A 6,000-nucleotide genomic window follows, 5' to 3' on the forward strand; every position below is an offset into this window, starting at 1 on the left:
GGATAGACATGAAAGAGAAATTACCAGTTTTAATATCTTTGTTAATATGTCTGCAGGAGATGTATTTTCACAGGAAGCAGTTTAACTTGTTTACTAATTTTAACAAAGTGTTGATTCGCGACAGTTTTAATTAATAATTTTTAAATTAAAAAAAAATTTAATTTATAATCGAGCAAAATTTTTAATTTTTATTGCTTTTTGTCAAAATTTATGCAGGAGATGTATTTTCCCAGGATGCAGTTTAACTTTTTTGACAAAGCGTTGATTTTTGTAACAGCAAAATTTATGTAAAATTTAAAATTTTTCTTTATTTACTGGTCAATTATGTTTTTTGAATAGATATTTTTTTGTTTTTAAATACGTATGTTACATTTTGCTTACAACTAGATGTTCAAATTCACTACGCGCGATGCGTTTGCTTAATATTTTCCAATAAATAAACTTAGTTACATAATTTTAATTTCCCTTAATGTTTTCGTTTGGTTTCGAAAGATTAAAATTGAAAGCTAATAGGAATAAATCCTTAAGTTTTTTCATAATATTAAAACACTTTTTTTTTTTAAAAAAAAGTACAAAATATACATATTACATTCCGATTCTGCAGACCTAACATATTACCTGATTTAACCCTTTTACTTACTAGATAGAATCCTACAAATTATCCTATTCAACTCAGAATTTGATGAATATCAGTGTATTAGCTGTGGAGAGGAATACAATTCCACTACTAAAAATGATGACTGGATAAGATGCGTAAAGTACATGCAGTGGCTCCAAGTAACACGTACAAACTTTAAAATACTTTGTCAAAAATGTTATTCAGTTTTTTTGAAAGCGATAGATCTAGTTAAATTTTTGGACCTTTTTTCTATGATAAAATTCCGTCTTAACATCTCATTGCAAGTTTTTCATGGTTAATTGTATGAAATTGGCTATTTTCCAAATTTTAACTTCACTTTTTATTTACTGTATTGGGTGGCCAACTTCCTTCAATTTTATTTTTTGTTCTCAATGTTTCATCATTTTTTACTCAAAATATGATGGGTTCATGTATGAAATTTAGAGTATGTATAAACATTTGTTGTATATCTATACCATTTGTTTTATATCAGTATTTTTATTTCAGTTTGAAAACAATTTGCTCTTCTATCCTAGACTTATCATATCATAAGAAAGCCTAATAATAATAATAATGACTTCCATATTATGAATTATATATAATGTGAAAATCTATATATGATAGTAAAAATTATTTCATAAAACGATAACATGAATCGTCGATGGGTTTTTTTTCATGTACACAATTTTTAAGGAAAGCTAAATATTCCATGACAGCATCCATTATATGAAATAAGAAGATGCTTGCGAAAAATAATGACAGAAAAATAAAGACCAACATACTGTACCAGACATATTAAAAACTAAGTAAAACAAGATGCGTTAATATTTAGAAACAATTTCTTTGTTATTTTATTTGTTTCCCTTTTTTAAATATTATTTTGAATTTGGGAAGTTACTTTAATATATTGCCCATTAAACACGATAAGATATGTTTTGATTATGATACTTAATTAAACTCTTCTAATTATGCCGAGGTCAAGCCTGTATTATTATTGTGGATTGCATAAAGCAGTCAAAAAGGAGATGTGAAGTTATTTTATTAATTTTAACAGTTCATTTGATATTGGTTCGATATTTTAACCTTTTGTTTTTCTTTGAGGGAAACTCACATCCCGCTTGCATAAAAAGAAATTTTGAGCTCTGAACATACGAAAATTATTTTTAATTATGAGTTTTGTTGAAAATGGAACCCTCGAAATTTCGCACAATTGTGATTTGTGAGTATTGCTTGGTACCAATTCATTGGTGCCCATGTAAAACATTAAAATTAAATTTGGTTCTAGCATTTAATTCGTACACAGCAGATAGTAATAAATTGGTTCGCAGATTTCACACAGGTAATTTCGACCATACCGCTGACAGGCTTGTAGGATGGTCAGGTAGCTGGAGCTGACCTCATGGTAGAAAGATCCCGGTTCCGAATCCCGCTTCGGGCAGTAATGTAATTCTCTACCTCTATTCTATTTGCCTTTCTTATATTGGTGGGGTGACATTGACACAGTTATATGGTGCCCAAGAAAAAGAAATCAATACCATTTGTTAAGTATCATGATTGCATGATGTATAAATTGTCATATAGAATCAAAGGTGAACAATAATGAACAAATGGTCACCATTGAGTCTGACCCACCTTAAAATGTCAATGAATTATCGCTGAACAAATATACGTCAGTATACTGGAACTGTTAAACTACAAAGACAAACGGCCTAGATTCATCAGAATATCCACTAATATGTTATTATATTACATGAAAAAGCTAGATTACGCACTGCACAAATTATAGAGGCAAATGTACAAGAAATTGCTATTGGAATAAGTTCATCGTCATCCATACTCTCCAGACCTATCTCCGAATGACTATTACTTTTTTTCTCTATTTGGACAACTTCTTAATACGAAAACAATTTGATTCCAGCAGTGTTTCAAAAATAGGAATTCGGGACTCTTGTGTACCAAAGAGTCATATTTCCAGACGAAACATAGCTTCGAACTCAGAACCTAGAAGATAAGGGAATTCCTAGTTCAGGCAATGATACAAACTAGACATCGGGGAGGATTTTTTGATGGGACTAATCCGCATTTGAGTTACATAAAGAGGAAAATCACGAAAACCTCCCAAGGTTATTTTGACGACAAGGGGACTCGAACCCATGATCTGTCTACCACTGAGGATATTTTACATCAGCACTGTGGACTGCGCGAGCCGGGAGCAGAATTTGTATGAACTAGTCGCCGTTGGAATTCTAACTTGAATCGCCTCACTAGGAGGCGAGCGTTCTATTCCCTAAGCCACGGTGACTCAAGTCATGTTCATTGAGTTCTACTTCATTCATTTCAAAAATGAACAAAGATTTATTTCTGAAATAGATAGGCTAAGAGCAAGAGCCCATTTTAAATTTTTGAAAATTATTTTTAATACATTTTTGACTGTGGTTCATACAACTGTTTCGATTAGAGTAATAACCTGTCACGAATGTAACATCTGCCATGTAGTCTGTGCTAAATGGTGCAGGAAAAGCATATACATTTTTTAATTAACAACAATTCGTTCTTACAACAAGTCTTTGAACAGCTCAAAAAATGTACATTTATATATATACTTTACATTTTATTAAACAGCAANAGAAAGACAATATTTCAAAATTTTTTATTCTTTTATATTAATCTCTAATTTTGAAGTACTGAATGATTTGTGGAAGAAAATTCCTGTTTCAAAGAGTAATTTGTTACGTATTTACTAAAAAAGGAATAAATAATTTTAATACAAATGTTGCTCATAATACTAATTTATATGCTCCGGAAATTTCTTCATCATCACCTTATGGTCGTTCGGCACGCCAAGCAAAAATTAATTCAATAAAATAAAAAAATAAAAACTGGAGCTTAATTCTGAAAAAATAAACTGAGGTTTAGATTCTGTTTTTTTTTTCTTCCTATTTTGATGAAAATAACATTATTAGGATATGCAAATTACTTTAATTTTTTGCTCTTGACTAGCATAAGAACAGTTTTTATTTAATTAATCATTATTTACAAAATGTCTGTTTTATTTTAAAAAAATAATATCCTCGATGGAACTAAAATCTGACCATCTCTTACGCATATTTACGAATATTTAAATTAAATGTAAATATTATGAAATTAAAGTAAGAAAAATGATTTTAACTTTTAATGCGAATACTCAAAGAAATCAGTAATTCGGATGTCATGAAGTAGGCATTTATCTTATATATATATATATATATATATATTATTTCCCGGATAAAAAATAAAATATTTTGTGTTAAAAAATATGAATGAATTTCTCTTAGAAATGTTTGGTTGACAATTTTGGTTTTATATTTATGCAATGAAATCCAAAATTATTTTCAAACTTTTGCAATGAAACGGTCAAAATATGCATCCTGAAAGTTTCCTAAGTAATTTAATCTCTTCGAGTCAGATCATCCATATTTATAACCACAGGGGCAAACAGAATTGAGTTAAGAACTCTCAAGTGTAGGTGTTTAATTCACATAGATATCTATACCCTTTACGAATCGTTTTTAGCGTAGGTTTACTTTTTTTCTCACAAAGATTTCATTTTTACATATTTGGTTTCGAAATTTGATATTAAGTATTTAAAATATGGTTTGAGAACTCGTATCAGCTTAAATCAATTACATATAATATTTCTAATGTTTGAATCTTGAGAAGATTTTGATATTAAATATATTGCTTAAATATATCTAATAAATACATCTATGTTTTTACACGTTGATTGACTTTCTTAGAAATTCCATACCAGGGGTGAGCAAGAAAATCCGTATCCAATTTTTTAACTATCGGATGGTTTCAGCTGCAGTTAAAAAGTGGTGTTTAGGTATAGTAAAGGGACTATGAGTCAATAGATGAGGAAATTCTTTTATGAAGAAAAAAAAACAAATAGTTATCTCAAAAATCTTCGTCTTCGATATTCAAAATTTAATATAAGTTTAAGCATCTAACGTAAAGGTATGATGTGATAAAAAAAATCAATTTCTAAAGCCAAAGTGTAAAAGAATGAATACTAAAATTTGGCGAAACTTTCTTCGTTTTTGACGAAACAGTTACTCTGTATATGCTCTGTGCCAAAATTTCGTCAAAATGAAGGAATAACTATCGTCACTTCTTTGAGGAGACAATTTTCGTCAAACGTAAAGAAATATTTCGTCCTTTTATCCCCCCCCCCAAAAAAAAAACTCGTGGAGCTTAATGTATTTAACATTACGAGTAATCTCTTTTTCGAGGGTACTGTATAGCTGAGTCAATGTCACCTTAATAAAGAGAAACAGAACAGAATTAAATTAGATCAATACCCGAATAGGATTCAAACCCAGGATCTTAGTACGAGGCTTACACCTTGACCACCAAACTGGCCGGTCGTCACACTTCGTCTCTTTACGTTCGACTGTGCGATCTTCAACCTAGTTCTGTTATTCTAATTAACCCCCAATGCACTACGATGATATGTGAATTGAGGGAACTTTATCGTCATATATTTGAGAGTTCTTGTTTGAAAATTGTTATCTTATATAAACTGAGTTATCTGTCAAACTGACAGAATTTTTTGAAATTGAAACTAGTGTGAGACAGAGCGACGCACTTGCCTGTCTTCTTTTCAACTTGCCGCGGGTATGACTGATTCGTGATTCCAGTGTTAAAACTCGAGGCATAATATTCACTAAAACAGTGCAAATCCTGGCTTGATTTGGTAATAATCGCACGGGCAAAAAAAAACATTGTTGGAAGCAGATACCGTCTTAAGAATTCTTCAAAAGAGATGCATTAATTATATGCAAAATTTTCGAGCTATTTCGAGCCAAACATTGGTATTCAATTGCTGGCTACATAAAGTGGTATTCAGTTTTACAATGTGCTGGTGCTTTCACTATCTCCAAATATCGGGAGGAAGTTGCTCCAAAAATGGGTGTTTTGAAAGGACATGAAAGCATTGAAAGATTGCATTAAAAATAAGTGTTTTTGAAGGGAACTAAAAGCTCAGATGGTTGCAAACTTATCAGGTATTTTTAAAGTGATGAAAAGCAGAGTAAGGTTACATCATTATTAAGTATTTTTTAGAGCGCCAAAAGGCAGAGAAAGTTAGCATCATTATTAGGTATTTATAAAGAACCCAAAAACAGGAGAAGATTGCATCATAAAATGATATTTTATTTATCCCAAATTAAGAGAAAAAGTGCTATCATAAGTGGGTTATTTAATGAAAGCTAATATGACTCAGTTATACTATAATGTAACTTTTCCTCATTATTTAGTATATAAGTAGACCACCAAATTTATATAAATCAAATTATAATTAAATTATTGAAATGCATAAGAAAAAAATTATTTTTATTTTA

The sequence above is a fragment of the Parasteatoda tepidariorum genome, chromosome X1 (assembly GCF_043381705.1).
Source record: "Parasteatoda tepidariorum isolate YZ-2023 chromosome X1, CAS_Ptep_4.0, whole genome shotgun sequence".
NCBI lineage: Eukaryota > Metazoa > Arthropoda > Arachnida > Araneae > Theridiidae > Parasteatoda > Parasteatoda tepidariorum.